At 34.2% G+C, this 20,874-nt stretch overlaps 2 long non-coding RNA genes across 3 annotated transcripts in view; one reads left to right on the top strand and one right to left on the bottom strand.

The window, feature by feature from the left end:
* LOC118353567 (uncharacterized) overlaps positions 1 to 18,819 on the bottom strand; it is a 37,566-nt gene extending 18,747 nt beyond the window's left edge. For both annotated transcript variants that reach the window (XR_004812778.2, XR_007409175.1), the window contains exons 1-3: positions 18,757 to 18,819; positions 13,149 to 13,214; positions 11,672 to 11,720 (exon numbers count right to left, since the gene is read on the bottom strand). This is a non-coding gene — a long non-coding RNA (uncharacterized LOC118353567). The remainder of the gene's footprint in view (positions 1 to 11,671; positions 11,721 to 13,148; positions 13,215 to 18,756) is intronic.
* Positions 11,568 to 20,384, top strand: LOC118353566 (uncharacterized). Its single transcript, XR_004812777.2, has 3 exons — positions 11,568 to 11,643; positions 14,730 to 14,839; positions 19,587 to 20,384. It is a non-coding gene; the product is annotated as an uncharacterized LOC118353566 (long non-coding RNA).
* The last annotated feature ends 490 nt before the right edge of the window (positions 20,385 to 20,874 follow it).

Here is a 20,874-nt window from a genome sequence, read left to right as displayed (position 1 = left end):
ATATTTTGTTCTATTTTAAATTTTATTATATCTTTCCAAAAGCTTCCCTTAAAAAATATTTATTTACTTTTATATAGAGAGTGCAGGAGTAGGAGGAGGGATGGGGGTGTGGGGAAGAGAGAGAGAGAGAAAGTCCTCAAGTAGACTCTCCACTGAGCCAGAGAGTCCCATGTGGCATTCAATCCCAAGACTCTGAGATCATGACCTGAGCAGAAATCAAGAGTCAGAGGCTTAACTGACTGAGCCACCCAGGCACCCCTTTATCTTTTCAAGAACTTTGAAATAAGGTAATCGTGTTTTATTAACACTGTTTGTTTTACAGAGAAAACAAACAAACTTGATTCAAAGATATTCAGTTACTGTCTATGACTCAGTGATGGTCTTGGCAATGATCATAGCTGCCTACTACTGGGAACACTGCACATCACCATGTTGGCTGAGAACTTGATGAAAAAGATACCTCCTGGAGTTTTCCAGACTACAGCCTTCACAACCATTCCCAGTGGCCTAGCAATAGAGTACCCACTACAACAATGCAAATTCTGATTTAGTATGTTTTCCCCAGGATCATTTTGCTGTTCTACCAACAGGGGCATGTGCAGACACACAGTCATATGCACACACAAACACACATTGCTCTGCATTCATTGTTCTTAAGTCTTCCAAATAAATACTACTCTTCCAGTAGTAGAAGTGGGAAGAAATTTCTAATATCAATCCTTCTGCTAAGAATGAACAATGTTAATTATTTTAAAATATTGCAGGGTGAAGTACACAGTAAAGTATTTTCCTATGAATATTTGCACAGTACACATATTTATCATTAAATACTCCTCTCTAGTCTGTATATGATCATAGTTTAATGAAGCAAAAATTTTGAATAATGATCTTACTTAAAACATTCTGGAAATACCTGGTAATCTGATCCTATATTTCAAGATTGATGTTTAAAACAATAATTAATTTTATAATTTCTGTCAAAATATTCTAAGAGAATTTAAACATAGATGCATGCTAGAAATAATTTAATCTGTTGTTTCTTTGCATGTGGCTATCAAGTGTGTAGATAGCAATACATGAAGAATTTGATTTTTTTTAACAGAAAAGAATTTACAATTTAATTATATTCCTTAAATGTTACTAATTGATTTCAAATATTTAGTTAATTCCAATAAGGATAATTAACAAGTAACACAAAACATGTTTCCTTTTTGAGGAATAACGTTCTTTGCAATCTACATTAAAAACCTGAAATAAATTAAAAAAAAAAAAACCCTGAAATATAAATTACTGCTGAAACAGAAAAATTTTAAATGATCTAAATTAGCTTCATGCAGATTACCTAAAATTAAAATGCCACTGTCATTTCAGGTCACTAAGTAAATATAAATAGTCTTTCTTGTGATACCTAAATATAACATCTGTGACCTAAAGTTGTTAGAGTAGTTAGTAGAGTTTAGAGTAGTTTAGTAGTTCTCTAAAGTAGTTAGAGAAACTTTTCTCTTGGGATCATGGTCTTTCTAGGTTGGCTAGGTTATTCATTATACAAATATTATTTTAGGTTGAAAAGTTTGTGAGGGAGGTGCCTGGTGGCTCAGTCAGTTAAGCATCTGAATCTTGGTTTCTGCTCAGGTCCTAGGATAGAGTCCCATGTGGGGCTCCATGTCCAGCATGGAGTCTGCTTGACCTCTCTTTCTGACCTCCCTCCCTCAAATAAGTAAGTAAAATCTTTTTAAAAAAAGAAATATTTGTGAGGTTCATTATTGTTGCTGAGAATACTATAGTGAACAAAAATCTATAAACAAAAATAATAAAAACCACCAAATTCTAAAATTTGTGTCCTTATGGAATTCAAGTTTTTGAATAACTAAACAATAGGCAAATAAAATGGTGAATAAATATTATAATTTTACATAGTAATAATCTAAAATATAAAGGAATGAATGGAAATAGATGGGAGAGTTAGTTGTAAAGGTAATCAAAGTAGGATTCTATGAGGATGTGACATCTGAACAAAGACCTAAAGAAAGTGGATATATGAACATGGGGACAGAAATGAGCTGAGCAATCCAGACTGAGGCAATTGATGCAGACCTAAAAGAGGAGCATGACTGGGTGTCTGAGAAATAGAACAAATATTAGTATTGAGCAGAGGGGACCAGCGGAAGAGTAGTGGTAGGAAATATATTTAGAGGTTGCCCACAGTCACACCAAATAGAAAACACTAACAACTTAGATTTTATTTTTATTATTATGAGTAACTACCAAAAAAGAATGACCAAAAAAGAATGACATAAGTTGTGGATATATATTTTGAAGAGGGGACATGAACTGCTGTATTTAATGTAGGTTAAGAGGGAAAACAGAATGAGGCTGGGAAGCTATTGCAGCAGACTTTACGGAGACCATTTTGGCTTGAATATGGAGGATGGAAAAGAAATGTTGACTATACCTCACATTGGGGCTGGGGTGAGAATATTCTAAGGGTTGCCTCTCATCACCTCAACACTAGGCAGCCCCTCTGGTGAGCTGGAGGAAGTATGTGCCATCATTAACCATACTGCTCTCTTCAACTGACCTTTCCTCAGCAGTGGATGAGTATAATGATATCTGAGAACTCCATGAGGGGAAAAATGGGAGAAAACAGTCCAGTCAATGTTAGTTCTAGGCTTTACCTATATAGTATTTACATGCCATAGCCTTATTCACTGGTAATCTTCAGTGGGACTTGGAAAAATAATTTTACAAATAGGACATTAACCTATCTATATATCTGCTACAGTCTGTGTATTTACATATACCCTGTGGTGCTATTTCTGGAACGGTGGCTGATGAATGACAGACACTTGAGTGCTTCTGTGCACGCTGGTCAAAGAACATCTTAATGCTATTTTTTTCTTTTCTTCTTCTTCTTCTTCTTCTTCTTCCTCTTCCTTTTTTTTTGTTTGTTTGTTTGTTTTGTTAGGGTAGTGGGTAGAGGGAGAGTCAGAAAGAGAATCTTAAGCGGGCTCTCACTCAGCCTGGAGCTCAAGGCAGGGTTTGAAATCATGACCCTGAGATCATGACCTGAGCCAAAAGGAAGATTCAGATGCTGAATGGACTAAGCCATTCAGGTACCCTTTAACGTTATTATTTTAGTATGCAACACATGACATAGTTTCTGGCCACAAACTTTATTCTTAACCTCCAGCTAGGAATTTTGCTAATGCTTGAGAGAAGAAATTCCCAAAATGATTCAATTATCTAATTATCTATCATTTGGTGATTAACTGGTGCTCTCTCCATATAAAGTATGAAATATAGAAGAACATGTCACTTCAGAAAAAAGAAAGAGAAGTGGAAAGAAGAAAAATTTGAAAGTATCATTTAAAGATACCACTCATAATAGACCAGTATAACTTGCAAGTGTGTAACAATTAAAGAGGCAATTCTGTCTGGCTAGTAAGTAAAAGATGAGATACATAAAAATATGATTCCTATATTTTGCTAATTCATTCAATAATTACTATTAGTTCCTAATTCCCAGGGATTGCCTAGGAGCTGAGGGTAAAACAGTTAAAATTTGATCACAAAAGTACCTGGAAACTTGGGGGAAAACTAGGTATTTTCTAAGTTTTAAGTCTGAATATCTTGCTAGTGCTTGTAACAAAAGAATCTGGATTTTAAAAGCCCCTAATATACAGCTTTACTTAGTAACCATCAGTATGAAATATAGTTTTTCATATATGATTGACAGCCAATCATCAAAATCATTCCAAACTCTGAGAACAGCTATCAAGTTTATATTAATAAACAGCACAGAAAATCACAAGACAAAAGCTGTATTTCTCTGGTCTTCATTGCTTATAACATTAATATTATAAGCTATTCTTATTCCCAAAAGAATTATCTCTTTCAAGACATTCATCACTCCCTCTGCCACATTACTTATGAATATTTTATTACTTAAGAAAAAAAGAAATTAAATATCCCAAATGAAATTTGTATCATTTTAAGTATTAAAATCTTTCAAACAAGGGCATTCTGATCAAGGACTGAGTTTATAGTCACTTTTCTCTACTCTATCTAAGCGTTGTCTAGAATTTCATGAAATTAGATTAGATATTCTAGCTAATATACTTTAGCCTTTGACACCATGTTACATGGTTAATTATATGTAGAAAGCCTTAGATGTAAACACAAGGGGATATTTTTTCTTTCATTAATTTAATTAATGTAATATAACACTAAATATAAGAAAACTTCATGGGGCATAGCATCCTTCAGAAATGAAGGAGAATGAAACTTTCCCAGACAAACACAAACTGAGGGAATGTATCACCATTAGTACTTCCTTACAAGAAATGATGAAAGGAGACCTTTAAGATAAAATAAAAGGATGCTAATTTAGCAGCACATTGGTAAAGGTAAGTACAGTCATCCCCTCTTATCCATGAGGAATACATTCTGAGACCCCGAGTAGATAGCTGAAACTTGGGAGTAATGAAACCTCTATATACTATATTTTTTTCCTATACATATTATGATAAAATTTAATTTTAAATCAGGCATAGTAAGTGATTAACAATAATAACTAAAAATAGAATAAAACAATTATAACAGTACACTGTAAGAAAAGTTATGTGAATGTGGTCTCTTTCTCAAAATATCTTACTGTACTATAATCACTCTTCTTCTTTAATGATGTGAGATGATAAAACAACCTATATGATGAGATGAAATGAGGCAAATGACATAGCCATTGTGATGTAACATCATGATACTGTTAACCTTCTCATAATACATCAGAAGAAGAATCATCTGTTTTCAGATTAGGATGGACCACAGGAAACTGAAACCCTGGAAAGGAAACCCCCACAGATAGGGGAGGAGGGGAGTATTTGTACATCGTCAAATCCAGAATATTCTAATACTGCAATGTGGTGGAGAGTTAGCCAGTTAACTCAAGCATAAAGAATATAGGACAGTAGTATTAAAAATAACCATGGTTGGGTGCGTGGGTGGCTCAGTCGTTTAAGCATCTGACTAGATTTTGGCTTAGGTCCTGATCTCAGGGTCCTAGGATCAAGCCCTGCTTCATGCTCCATACTCAGTTGGGATTCTGCTTGAGATTCTCTCTCCCTCTCCTTCTACCTAGCGTTTTCTATAAAATAAATAAATAAATAAATCTTAAAAAATAAATAAACAGGGCTACAATAAATGTTTGGTGTCTTTGGAAAGTAATGTTGGATGGAAGAAATAGTAAAATACCAGACTAGAAAATAATAGGCCATGGAGAACATTGGATATTCATTTTAAGAGTTTGGTGATTGAATCCACTAAAGCCAATTAAGTGGTCATAGTTGTACGTTAGGTCCATCTGCAGAACATGAGTCTAGCACATTTGATGGATTAGTTTATGATGATTTCTTCATCATAAGCCAAGTTTTTGACAGTTAACTCAATGTCAAATGAGGAGACAGCTTCCCAGTCCTGATGTTTACTAGCAGGAAGCATTTGTCATTCTTATTCCTACTTAAGTGATGGCCAAGCAACTTCTTCAGCCAATAGCCGATTATGAATGACTAATTGTTTAAACATAAATCTCATGAAGCACATCCCTGTAAGATCTTCTGTACCAATAAGAAAGCTGAGGAACATATCATCATCCGAATAAACACAATCCACGATTAACAGGCTGACTTTTCATTCCTTCCTGGAAGCATGGAACACTTTATCATCCTTCCTACATCCTTTTTGCCTAGTTTTTCCCTGAGATTTTCCAGTTCTTAAATAATCCTTAAATAAGAGGAAAATTTAGGGGGAAATACATTTTAAATGAAAACAGTATGCTTTATTACTTCAAAGGTAGCACCCAAACAACTGTATGCTATTTAACTTTTTGACTTATGTAAACCTTTGTGTGAGGGCAGGGGGTAAACTTTCAGAAAAGGATAAAGCCTCTTTAGATTTTTTAAATGTAAATAATTTTACTTTAATTCTGAATGCATATCATACATTTTTCACTGAATTTGTTTGTTTAGTTCATTTAATCGTATGCTTAAATGAAAGTTCTCTGCATATTCTGGTTTCTTCCCAGGTTAACATATATTTCAAGTTTCTGGTGTTTTTCATTCCAGGTTAATAAATATTTAAGTTGAAAATTGTAAAAGAATCTATCCAACAAGAGGACTTAACAATCTTCAATATATACGCCCCGAACGTGGGAGCTGCCAAATATATAAATCAATTAACAACCAAAGTGAAGAAATACTTAGATAATAATACACTTATACTTGGTGACTTCAATCTAGCTCTTTCTATACTCGATAGGTCTTCTAAGCACAACATCTCCAAAGAAACGAGAGCTTTAAATGATACACTGGACCAGATGGATTTCACAGATATCTACAGAACTTTACATCCAAACTCAACTGAATACACATTCTTCTCAAGTGCACATGGACTTTCTCCAGAATAGACCACATACTGGGTCACAAATCGGGTCTGAACTGATACCAAAAGATTGGGATCGTCCCCTGCATATTCTCAGACCATAATGCCTTGAAATTAGAACTAAATCACAACAAGAAGTTTGGAAGGACCTCAAACACGTGGAGCAAGGACCATCCTGCTAAAAGATGAAAGGGTCAACCAGGAAATTAACGAAGAATTAAAAAGATTCATGGAAACTAATGAGAATGAAGATACAACTGTTCAAAATCTTTGGAATGCAGAAAAAGCAGTCCTAAGCGGGAAATACATTGCAATACAAGCATCCATTCAAAAACTGGAAAGAACTCAAATATAAAAGCTAACCTTACACATAAAGGAGCTAGAGAAAAAACAGCAAATAGATCCTACACCCAAGAGAAGAAGGGAGTTAATAAAGATTCGAGCAGAACTCAACAAAATCGAGACCAGAAGAACTGTGGAACAGATCAACAAAACCAGGAGTTGGTTCTTTGAAAGAATTAATAAGATAGATAAACCATTAGCCAGCCTTATTAAAGAGAAGAGAGAGAAGACTCAAATTAATAAAATCATGAATGAGAAAGGAGAGATCACTACCAACACCAAGGAAATACAAACGATTTTAAAAACATATTATGAACAGCTATACGCCAATAAATTAGGCAATCTAGAAGAAATGAACGCATTCCTGGAAAGCCACAAACTACCAAAACTGGAACAGGAAGAAATAGAAAACCTGAACAGGCCAATAACCAGGGAGGAAATTGAAGCAGTCATCAAAAACCTCCCAAGACACAAGAGTCCAGGGCCAGATGGCTGCCCAGGGGAATTCTATCAAACGTTTGAAGAAGAAACCATACTATTCTACTAAAGCCGTTTGGAAAGATAGAAAGAGATGGAGTACTTCCAAATTCGTTCTATGAGGCCAGCATCACCTTAATCCCAAAACCAGACAAAGACCCCACCAAAAAGGAGATTTACAGACCAATATCCCTGATGAACATGGATGCAAAAATTCTCAACAAGATACTAGCTAATAGGATCCAACAATACATTAAGAAAATTATTCACCATGACCAAGTAGGATTTATCCCGGGACACAAGGCTGGTTCAACACCCGTAAAACAATCAATGTGATTCATCATATCAGCAAGAGAAAAACCAAGAACCATATGATCCTCTAATTAGATGCAGAGAAAGCATTTGACAAAATACAGCATCCATTCCTGATCAAAACTCTTCAGAGTGTAGGGATAGAGGGAACATTCTTCAACATCTTAAAAGCCATCTACGAAAAGCCCACAGCAAATATCATTCTCAATGGGGAAGCACTGGGAGCATTTCCCCTAAGATCAGGAACAAGACAGGGATGTCCACTCTCACCACTGCTATTCAACATAGTACTGGAAGTCCTAGCCTCAGCAATCAGACAACAAAAAGACATTAAAGGCATTCAAATTGGCAAAGAAGAAGTCAAACTCTCCCTCTTCGCTGATGACATGATACTCTACATAGAAAACCCAAAAGCCTACACCCCAAGATTGCTAGAACTCATACAGCAATTTGGTAGCGTGGCAGGATACAAAATCAATGCCCAGAAGTCAGTGGCATTTCTATACACTAACAATGAGACTGAAGAAAGAGAAATTAAGGAGTCAATCCCATTTACAATTGCACTCAAAAGCATAAGATACCTAGGAATAAACCTAACCAAAGAGAGAAAGGATCTATACCCTAAAAACTATAGAACACTTCCGAAAGAAATTGAGGAAGACACAAAGAGATGGAAAAATATTCCATGCTCATGATTGGCAGAATTAATATTGTGAAAATGTCAATGTTACCCAGGGCAATGTACACGTTTAATGCAATCCCTATCAAAATACCATGGACTTTCTTCAGAGAGTTAGAACAAATTATTTTAAGATTTGTGTGGAATCAGAAAAGAACCCGAATAGCCAGGGGAATTTTCAAAAAGAAAACAATATCTGGGGGCATCACAATGCCAGATCTCAGGTTGTACTACAAAGCTGTGGTCATCAAGACAGTGTGGTACTGGCACAAAAACAGACACATAGATCAATGGAACAGAATACAGAACCCAGAAGTGGACCCTGAACTTTATGGTCGATAAAGGAGGAAAGACTATCCACTGGAAGAAAGACAGTCTCTTCAATAAATGGTGCTGGGAAAATTGGACATCCACATGCAGAAGAATGAAACTAGATCACTCTCTTTCACCATACACAACGATAAACTCAAAATGGATGAAAGATCTAAATGTGAGACAAGAATCCATCAAAATCCTAGAGGAGAACACAGACAACACCCTTTTTTGAACTCGGCCATAGTAACTTCTTGCAAGATACATCCACGAAGGCAAAAGAAACAAAAGCAAAAATGAACTATTGGGACTTCATCAAGATGAGAAGCTTTTGCACAGCAAAGGATACAGTCAACAAAACTAAAAGACAACCTACAGAATGGGAGAAGATATTTGCAAATGACATATCAGATAAAGGGCTCGTATCCACGATCTATAAAGAACGTATTAAACTCAACACCAAAGAAACAAACAATCCAATCAGGAAATGGGCAAAAGACATGAAGAGAAATCTCACAGAGGAAGACGTAGACATGGCCAACATGCACATGAGAAAATGCTCTGCATCACTTGCCATCAGGGAAATACACATCCAAACCACAATGAGACACCACCTCACACCAGTGAGAATGGGGAAAATTAACATGGCAGGAAACCACAAATGTTAGAGAGGATGCGGAGAAAAGGAAACCCTCTTACACTGTTGGTGGGAATGTGAACTGGTGCAGCCACTCTGGAAAACTGTGTGGAGGTTCCTCAAAGAGTTAAAAACAGACCTGCCCTACGACCCAGCAATTGCACTGTTGGGGATTTACCCCAAAGATACAGATGCAATGAAACGCAGGGACACCTGCACCCCGATGTTTCTAGCAGCAATGGCCACAATAGCCAAACTGTGGAAGGAGCCTCAGTGTCCATTGAAAGATGAATGGGTAAAGAAGATGTGGTTTATGTATACAATGGAATATTCCTCAGCCATTAGAAATGACAAATACCCACCATTTGCTTCAACGTGGATGGAACTGGAGGGTATTATGCTGAGTGAAGTAAGTCAATTGGGGAAGGACAAACATTATATGTTCTCATTCATTTGGGGAATATAAATAATAGTGAAAGGGAATATAAGGGAAGGGAGAAGAAATGTGTGAGAAATATCAGAAAGGGAGACAGAATATAAAGACTCCTAACTCTGGGAAACGAACTAGGGGTAGTGGAAGGGGAGGAGGGCGGGGAGTGGGGGTGAATGGGTGATGGGCACTAAGGTGGGCACTTGACGGGATGAGCACTGGGTGTTATTCTGTCTGTTGGTAAATTGAACACCAATAAAAAATAAATTTATTATAAAAAAATAATAATAGTGATGACTCCATCATGGATTCACTAAGAATTTCATGAATAAGAACTTCATTACTTTTTAAAGATAAATATTAGCATGTTAAGTCAAGTAACTGATGTTGTTAAGATAAATGTTAGTAATTCAACAAACATTTATTGTTACTTCATAAGCAGCAGGCATTATAATATGGATAGAATGATGTATATCATTTGGTTTGTGTCTTCAAGGAATACACAATTTGTAGGAGAGGACAAATATAAAAATAACTATAAAAAAAGAAAATTGTGAAAGATTTGATTAAGGACTATGAAGCAAACTACATTTACAAAGAGTATCCTGTTTTTTTTACTTGATGGAATATACTAAGAAGTTCTATGACTGGTAAATCTTAATTCTAAAGAAATAAATCAAGAAGATAATTTTCAGTATGATATTATTATTTATGGTCCTTTTATATGTGACTGTTCAGAAAGGTAGACGATTTTCAATATCTTTTTCTGAGAGTCCATGCATCCTAGAGAATAAATTGTTAGGTATGGAGCAGGTTAAAAAAAATAAAAATAAAAAAAAAGCAAACTTCCCTTACCTGTTTGTATGCTCTTGTAAGGTAACTTGCTTTATCAAATGTGACACAGGCAGACACTTAAGAAATACTTGCACACAAGAATTTGCTATACTTAGAACCCTCTATTTATAATGCAAATAAATACAAGCTAGTCTTCTGGATAATGGGTGCCATGTGGAGAAAAAGTGATATAATCGATTGACATTCAGTGATCAAATATGTGAGATGTGAGTGAGACTGTTCTAAATCATTCACCATGTAGCCGACCTGATGGTTAACCTGACAGCCACACTACTCATGCATAAAAGAGCCAGCATAGGTCAACCTCTGCTGGCCAAGCCCAGAAGAATTGGCTGTACTAAGAAAAAGAAATGTACTAACTCATAACTAAAATAACTTTTCTGTATATAGACTACAACATTTTAATTGAATGTATACATCTAAATAAGCTATAATTCTATCCATAGAAATCCACCGTGAACTGACATCTAAAATATCAGCTTGAACCAACTCTATATGACCTATATTTACATACAGATTTTTTTAAGTTTAGCTATTTCAGTGGGATATTAGATATTATATTAGCATGCAAGAGTGAATTCCAAAATTATTTTAAATCTTTTTCATATAATGTATGTAAGAGTCATTCCAAAATTCTATCAATACTTAACTCTGTCCACAAATACTGATTGCACTATCTACTACGTGAAACCTCAAATTTATAAAACTTAACCATAATTGTCAAGGTACTTTGTCTCTCTTGGTAAACCATAATTAGCTTGTGTCATTTACTGGAAGGATTACCCTTGATGATGCATTCTGGCCATCTGCCGAATTTAACAAGTCAAAATGAACATATTAATGTTTGCATCAACTAACAAATAATTGAATTCCTTTAATATCTTATGGATATGATGATCTGATTATTCTCCTTCCTCACTTTTCCAAAATTCCCCAAACTATGAAACAAATGTACTCTCAACTTAAAAGCTATATTTATGCCATGCTATTGATAATTTAATCAAGTTTCTAAAATCAATTACACTCCACTCTATATAACCTCACATTACCACTAAAGATGCAGAAAATGAAATTTGATTGCTTTCTCAGGTTATCTGTCATGAGTACTTAATGGAAATTCGCCAAGCAAGTTTCTCACCAGACCGACTATACACCATACCAAAGGTACTCACCAGTGTTTTATGACACTTACTATTCAGTAATCACAGTTATCGTTCTAGGTCCCACAGTATGAGTTTGTCCTATTGAAGAAAATGAAGCATTATCAAATATTGAACCTCTCATATTTCTTGATAATGCTCAGAGGAACTATTCAGATCTTATCCATCATTTCTGCATTTTAAAATTCTGTGCATTATCTACAAAGTGATATCTAGGATTCTGGCAAGCAGAATCTTAATGCTCTGGATATTTAGTGTGAATGTCAAACTCTGTGATTTCCCCCATAATAAATTTCAATTGACTGGTGTCACTTACTGGAAAGGTTACATGTGATTGAATTTATGACCATTTGCTGCTGAACTCAGCTTATAAATTGCTAATGATTCTGGCAGATGATCCAGTTTCTTATGCCAGTGAAATATTTGAGGTTAATTAAATAGCCTTCATCACCTCTTTTCACCAAAATGCCAATGAACTGCTGAGAAGTTAAATAAATGTACTACTTGGTACCCACTGATGCCAAATAAACCACTCTAAGTACATACTTTCCTGAGCCTATTATAATGATCATCTAAAACAGAGCATGAAGTCTTAGATCCTTAAACATTACTAAATGGAGAAATTATTTGAAAAGTAATTTTTTTCCCCAGCACCATTAGGGAAAATCCCATAAGATCAAAGTAAGAGTAAAATAAACTTAAAAATAATAATAAAATAAATTTAAATATACAACAGTCAACAAATATTAAGATCATAAAATTCTTTACAGATACAGAACATAATTTTTCACTTCACATAAATATTCTAAAATCAGTTATTATTGAACATTAGTTCAATGTTTAAAATAAGTCACACTTCAAAATTATGCTAAATTACAGTAATTCAGGTAATAAATTATTTAAATAAAACACAATTGATTTCCTTTAAGAAACAGTATCTTCAGCTCTCACTATCTAAAGAAATATTTCTCTTTTGCCTTAAGTATGGTGTTATATAAATACTTCTACAGTGACATCATTCAAAATCATTAGGACTTATCTGCACAAGACTATTTTCCTATCCTCTATCTATTATACTCTTCTAAGATTTTTTTAAGGATTTGTTTGTTTATTTGTTTATTTGTTTATTTGTTTATTTATTTATTTATTTATTTATTTGAGAGAAAGAGCAAGAGAGGGAGCACACATGAGCTGGGGGAGGGCAGAGAGAGTGGGAGAATCTCAAGCAGGCTCCTCACTGAGCGCAAAACTCGACATGGGCCCCAATCTCACAACCCTGCTATCATGACGTAAGCCAAAATCAAGAGTTGAGGGTCCAACCAACTGAGTCACCCAGGCACCCCTCTTAGTTTTTATTAGAACTCTAGTTTGTTATTGTTGTTGTTTTGAGGTGGTAAAATTCTTAGCTAGAAGATTCTGTTCCCCACTATTCCCTGTAGTCAGGGGTTGACACTGAAATGTTAAGAAGTTAGTGGGTAGAGTTTCAAGTATTGGTCCTTAAGACTTTACCTTCTTTCTGTTATTTTTCTTTTAAGAATTCTCAAATTCTGGCATCCAAGTTGGGTCATAGGTGATCTTGAAAATAATAGAGCAGAAAAATTAAACCGGTTAATGAACCCCAGACTTATTTTATGTAAGAAAGAGAAAGAATGTGCTACATTATTTAGGTCCTTTATTTGGTCACTTAGCAATTGAACTTTAGTCTAACTTATATAGCTAGCAACTAATTCATTAATTCATCAGGTGATATAAAATGTTTTAATAGAAATGTTAGCCATTAATTAAGCAATAATTTGAAAGATGGTCAACAAATTTTCTGTAAATTTTTGAGGTTTTTTTGTTTGTTTGTTTTTTGTTTTGTTTTGTTTTGTTTTTGTAGACTTTGCAACCAGCTTAGAGCCCAAAGCGGGTCTTGAATGCACTACCCTGAGATCAAGACCTGAGATCAAGACCTGAGCTGAGATTAAGAGTTGACCACATAACCAATTGAGCTAATCTTAATAGTTACAATATTTACTACTCAAGATAAAATAGAATAAGCTGTTTTTTAAGGTAAATATTAATTGGTATATGTGGAATTTTAACCTCATCAGTTCTTACCTACTCTGATCAAACAGTGCTGCAATCATCTTCAGCATTCTGCATTCTTTGACATTGTATTGTATACCTAAACTAGCTCACCCATCCACAATATTTTAGATATTGTGGGGATGACTTTAAAATTATAATCTCCAGCTCTGACTTTTCCACAGAACTGCAAAAGCAGTTGAATGCTTCTGTGTGGCTTGTGCTGTGCTCAGGGATGTGTATATGTGAACAAAATAGATTCAGTACCTGCATTGACAAGTTAGCAGTCTAGTGCACATGATAGACATTAAACAAGCAAATTAGGGATCCCTGGGTGGCGCAGCGGTTTGGCGCCTGCCTTTGGCCCAGGGCGCGATCCTGGAGACCCGGGATCGAATCCCACGTCGGGCTCCCGGTGCATGGAGCCTGCTTCTCCCTCTGCCTGTGTCTCTGCCTCTCTCTCTCTCTCTGTGACTATCATGAATAAATAAATAAAATCTTTAAAAAAAAATAAAAAATAAACAAGCAAATTCGAAATCAGTATATATTTGTTATTGTGTAAAATTCCATGAATAACATTTCAGGATTGTGGAATACAGAGTGACAGGATAAGAAAATAATTATCTTTGTCAGTCAAGGGAAAGATAATTACAGAGTCTAGAAGGAAGAAAGAGAGATGTCTAGGAAGACAAGAAGGAAACAGCATGTTAAAAAGTCCCTAAAGTCAGGATAACTTTAGTAACTTTTTGCCAAAAAATGATGTAAAAAAAAAAAAAAATTCAGGTGGAAATCCCTGAAGTGCTTAAAGCAAGTAAAATAAAGAATGTGATTTATTCCACTGAAAAGATGACTCTTGCTACTCTGCTGAAAAAATAATAGATTGGATTGGAATACACTCAATAAATTTGTTAAATTAAGCCAATAGAAAGTCAAGAAATGTGATTATGTGAAAGACAGTCTAATCCACTGATTGATAAAAAGTAAAAAATGTTTAAACTAAACACTTTCATTGTTTTACTACAGAAGATTACTTACTCATGATGACAAAATGCCCTTAAGAATGATAATAGCAAATATGCAATGATGCATCTGAGAGAGGCTCATATTGTTGGTGAGCACATAATGACTTTATTGTAAGTATTCCTATGTTGTGTTTTATTTTATTCTATAAAATAAAGGTGGTAATATGGAACTGTTATTAAGATATGGATGTCATGATTTATTATTTTAAACATTATTTTAAAACATTTCTTATTAATCTGATCTTCTTGTATGAATATGCATGCATTTTTAGCAGGGAAAAGAGGTTCAAATTTTATCATAAAAGTCCAAAGATGAATTGTAATTATTTGATAGAATTTCGCTTGTTGCAGCTATTGACAGAAAATGTGTGCTAACAGAAATTCCTATAGTTCAGTAGAGAGACATGATAAAATAATAGGATGAGCACAGAAAAAAGGAAAAGAAATAAAATATTTTAGTATTTAGCATTGCACTGTCTTAGCATCTCCAGGGTAATAGCCAATTAAAGAATAGTATAATAAATGTATAGCTAACAACCCCAAAGATAGGAAAGATAGAATAATGAAAATTCTTGATTAAAAAGAAACCAAATGATAAGGAAAAAAGGAAATAACGTTAGTTGAAAACAAAAAACCAGAGCAAAATGTAGATGTAAATACAAATATATCAGTGATTACATTAAATGTTAATAGTGATCTGGTTAATATTGGATACATTAAACCTAAGCACATGCTGCTTATAAGAAAAATCACTTTAAATATGAGGATACATAAAAATTGAAATTAAAAAGAAAATATGCCATGCAATACAAAGCTAACGTACATCAAAGTAGACTTTTTGCAAAGATATTGGTTTTAGTAGTAGGTAAAAAGTAACATTCCTACCAGAAGAAAAATAATAATTCTCAATTCATATGTACTTAGGAATATAGTTTTAATTATATGAAGCAAAAACTGAATGAAAAGGAGAAATAGATAAACCTATAACCCACATGAGAGATGTTTAACCCACCTCTCTCAGTAACTGATAGAACAGAAAAAATTAAGTAATGGAAAGTCTGGACTCTCTGATTAACACACCGAACTTCTGAACTGACATATTTAGGACACCATGCCCAACAGTGACGGAATAGAGATGTCCATAGACACTTGCTGGACCATAAAACAGGACTGAAGAAATTTCAAGTGATTGAAATCATTCAGTATATTCTTTGACTGCACAATTTAGAAATTGAATATGAAAAGATTACTAGAAAATCCACATAAGGATCCATAAGCAGCTGTTGAGAAGAAATTGTAAGATAGTATTTTCATAACCTGGAAGCTGGCGGGGATTTCTTAAGCAGGGCACAAAAGCACTGCCCATAAGGAAAAAACTGATCGATTAAGTCTCATTAAAATATTAAAAATTATCATAAAATCAGACAAAACTAATTTACCTTGTATAAGTTGGGATGGTAGGAGTAGGATCTAGGGTTTGTGACTGTAAGGAGGCAGAAGGGAACCTTCTAATATGTTGACCATTTTCTATATCTTGATTTGGGTGATTGTGACATGAGTGTGTTCAGTTTGTGGAAATATATTGATTTTTATTTTTAGCATAGTGCTCTTATTTTCATATGTATTATAGTTGAATTAAACATTAAGAAAAAAAACCCCAAACTTCTCTTCTTCAGTGGATACAATTAAGAGAGAGAAAAGGTAAGCCATAAAGTGAAGATATTTGAAATACATACATCCAACAGACTTACATTTGTAAGTCAATAAAAGATAGTCAAATACAAAAGAAATATAAAAGACTTAAACATTTTATAATGTTCTTACGAAGACCAAATGCCCAATAACCACCTTAAAAGTTACATTAGGAACTTTTAGTAACTATTACTAATCGGGAATTAGGGAAATGCCAATTAAAACCATAATGGTTACTACACACCCAGTAGAATGATGATTCTAACAAGACTTATAATATCAAATGGAGCAAATGGAACTTTAATATACTGATATCACAATGTAAGCAGATGGACCCAATTTTGAAAACTGTCAGTATTTTATAAAGTACCTTTTAAATATATACCTTTTAAATCTACAGTGCCACTCCTAGATGCATAGTCAACAGAAATTCTAACACATATGCATCAAAAGTGATGTACAAGAATATTCATAGCACCACTATTTATAAGATACAAAAGATGGAATTACTCAATATGTCCATCAGGAACAGAATGCATAAAAATTTGTGATATATTAATATAATATTGCAATAAAAATGAAGGCAGTAAAGTTACACAAAACATGGATAAATTTCATGAACATAATACTAAGAGAAAGTAGCTAGATGCAAAATAGGTCATTCTGCATGATTTCATTTAAATAAATTTCAAAAAACAGATAAAACTAATTAATGGTGACATATAAATAAAGTTAATCTTTATCTTTGGATGGGAGTTACTGGATGGAAATTTATAAAGCTTCCTATCTGCTAATAATATACTTTATTTCTTATTTTTATTTTTTTAAAGATTTTGTTTATTTGAGAGAGAGAGAGAGAAAGTGAAAGAACATGAGCTATGGAGAGGGGCAGGGGAGGAGGGAGAAGCATGGAGCCAGATGCGATGGGGGTAACGGATGGGGTTAAAAGTTGTTTTTTGAACTTCTAAAATAAGCATGAGACAATCAAGTAGCGATCTTTCTTTCTTTCTTTCTTTCTTTCTTTCTTTCTTTCTTTCTTCCTTTTTTTTTTTAAGATTTTATTTTTTTATTCATGAGAGGCACAGAGACAGAGAGGGGGCAGAGACACAGGCGGAGGGAGAAGCAGCCTCCATGCAGGGAGCCAGATATGGGACTCTATCCTGGGACCCCGATATGGGACTCTATCCTGGGACCCCAGGATCACACCCTGGCGGAAGGCAGCACTAAACCACTGAGCCACTGGCTGCCAAGTAGTGATTTCTTTAAAAAAAAAAAAAAATTGTATCTATGAGTAAAGGGGAGGGAAAAAACATTAGACTATCAGATAAAATTAGGGAGTTGTAAGCATATTGATTTCAACTATGGGAATAAATGGCAAAAAAGAAAAAAAAACTTTAATAAAAGGAGACTCACCAAATATGAGACCTCTTCATCAGCTCCATATAGGCATAGAAATAAATTCATGAAGAACAGTAATTTAAATGTATTTTATTTTATTTTATTTTATTTTATTTTTATTTTATTTTTTTTTAAATTTTTATTTATTTATGATAGTCACAGAGAGAGAGAGAGAGGCAGAGACATAGGCAGAGGGAGAAGCAGGCTCCATGCACCGGGAGCCCGATGTGGGATTTGATCCCGGGTCTCCAGGATCGTGCCCTGGGCCAAAGGCAGGCGCCAAACCGCTGCGCCACCCAGGGATCCCTTAAATGTATTTTAAAGTTAAAATGACCTACACATCAACTTCAAGAGAAAAAAATATACCTTTTTTTAACTTCAAATTTTATGTGTCTGCTTAACGTATCTGGATTGTTTCTGTAGAAAAATCTGAAGGTTTAGTAGCAAATGGCTACTAGAAAATCAATTTTATTTGAAAACTCCATTTCAAATGAGCAGGGGCTGATAGTCCAGGTGACAGATTTAATAGATTGTATTCTACTCTCTGGAGTGCACTGAGCCCATCACAGTTCTACACTGATACCCACACTCAATCTGACAAACACACAGAATTTCATGTCTTTATTAAAAGTCGTGATGTAATTTTCTCTTATGTAACTAAACATCATATTCTTAGACAAAAACTATTTTAAATAATCTCTTTTTTCCATAAAGAGAACCCTTGCAAATGTTATACTTCAAACTTCTGCTAATCGCTGAGAATTACATATAGCAAGCTTACAAAAACAAAAGAACAAACAAACAAAAAACACCTTTTGATTGAACTGAAGAAGGAATGATAAAGTACTCTTTCCAAAATCTGCCTTATTAGTAATGCTTGATCTTTACTAAGGCTATTTGACCACCCATTTATTTATTACTCAACCTACAGTTTTTACCTTTTCCATTGTGTTGAACTCTGAAGATATTTCTGTTGTTGTTGTTCTATTAAACTCTGTGGGAAGTTGAAAACCTTTAAATGACTTAGAAATGTTAAAACAAAAACAAAACTCAAAAAAAAAAAACACTGTATCTTATTGCTTTCACAAGTGATGTCTTTTAAATATAAAAACAGTTGCATTAATCTACATTGCATTAATGAAATGTCAAGGAAAATACAACAATGTCAAAGGTTACTAACAACTCCAGAGTCATGCATTCATATGAGCAAAACGATGAATCAGTTCATCTAGTTTATTTAGGAGGGCAGGCAATTTATTTTCTTTCTTTTGTATAGAGTAAGTCACAAATACTGATATTTTTAAGATGCCAAAGCTTGTAATAAATTAGTCAATCTCACTTTTGCATAAATCCTAAGTCAAATATAAATTAGGACAGTTAAGCAGTACATTTAAACAAATTAATCCGAGGTAATGTGTGTTTTGTTCTGGAAAGTTTGCAAATATTTAATATTTGGAACTCTATTAATATGTTAATAGACCAAAGCAAAAAAATCTGATAATAGTTAAAATGCACATTCATTCTGTATAATTCTTCCTATACTAGTAATATAAGACTACTTCTTTAACATGATAAAGAGATTTATCTCAAGCCACCATTGAAGCAGTTAACAATTATGTGCTTAAATAGCTTTCTCATTAGTGTTGGACGAGCTAAGCATAACTGTTATCTCCACTATTACCTAGCAGTTCTAACCATTATAATAAGAGAAGACATAGAAATAACAGAGGAAGCTAACAAATCAAATTATTATTATTATTATTTTCAGGCCCTATGATTGTCTCAAGAAACTAGAAAACTCAAGTAAATCAACAGGCTAATACTACAACTCTTAGAAGTAACTGATGTGTTATATCAACAAATGGCCTTCATACACTGGGAACAAGCATTTATTTGTATTTTCCAATGGACTGGCTTCATAGATTGTTTTCACAATATATAAAGAATAATATATTTCTATTATCGGATAAAACATGGAAACGTGTTAGAAAATGATACCAGAAAAAAAAAAAAAAAAGAAAATGATACCAGGTATCTCAGCACGTTTGTGTTGCACCTGAAATGTACCTGTAAGCATATGTAAAAATGTAAATTATATAGCAGAAGTGGGTTATTAGCACATATTTTCCCCTAAAACACTTGTTTTGTTTTTTTTTTTTCCCATTCTTACCCCACCCCATACTTCTCCACCACTCAATTTTCTCCTCTCCTCTCAACTAATAACTGCAGTGTGATCATTAACAACTCAATTTTATTTTTTCTATATTCCTTTCCCCAGTCTCATGTTATAATGCATACACATCCACACATGCCTCCCTGTGCATACGTAGTTCTTTGCCATTGTTTGCTTAATAAAAAAATAAAGATTCTGAGTGCCTGGGTGGCTCAATGGTTGAGTGTCTGCATTTGGCTCAGGTCATGATCCTTGAGTCCTGGGATCGAGTCCTGCAATGGGCTCCCTCCAGGGAGCCTGCTTCTCCTTCTGTCTATGTCTCTGCTTTTCTCTCCATGTCTCTCATGAATAAATAAATAAAATTTTAAAAAATATATAAATAAAAAATTAAGATTCCATCAAGTAGGCTATGTATCTCTCTTTTCCCCCTCAGCAGGACATCAACAAAGTCTCTACAAATCAACTATTATAGCTCTCTCTCATATATTATAGTAACTGTGTAATATTCTTGACATAATGTTCATAACTTATTTTAACTTGGTAAAATACAGACATTGACTATAATCCCAATGTTTCAGTTACCGTAACAATGTTGAATAAACTTTTCTATATATGCTTATTTACTTATAATATTTTTGTTTCTAGCTCTGGTACTTACAAGCCTAGAGAACCATAGGGAATTTATTTTCAGTGTACGACTCCACATCTTGGTTCATGGAGCCAAAGCCATAGAATAGAATAGAAATTGTCTCAGTTTCCAAACACCAAGTACAAATGTACCTTATCTTTACTTTTTCCATCCTGGTAACATGAAATGGGTGTTCACTCTCCTGTTTTAGGAAAATACCTTCCCCCTTGATTTGAATCCTATCCCCTTTTACAT

The sequence above is a fragment of the Canis lupus genome, chromosome 38 (assembly GCF_003254725.2).
Source record: "Canis lupus dingo isolate Sandy chromosome 38, ASM325472v2, whole genome shotgun sequence".
In the NCBI taxonomy this organism is placed as follows: Eukaryota; Metazoa; Chordata; class Mammalia; order Carnivora; family Canidae; genus Canis; species Canis lupus.
This window is presented reverse-complemented; position numbering and strand designations above follow the sequence as displayed.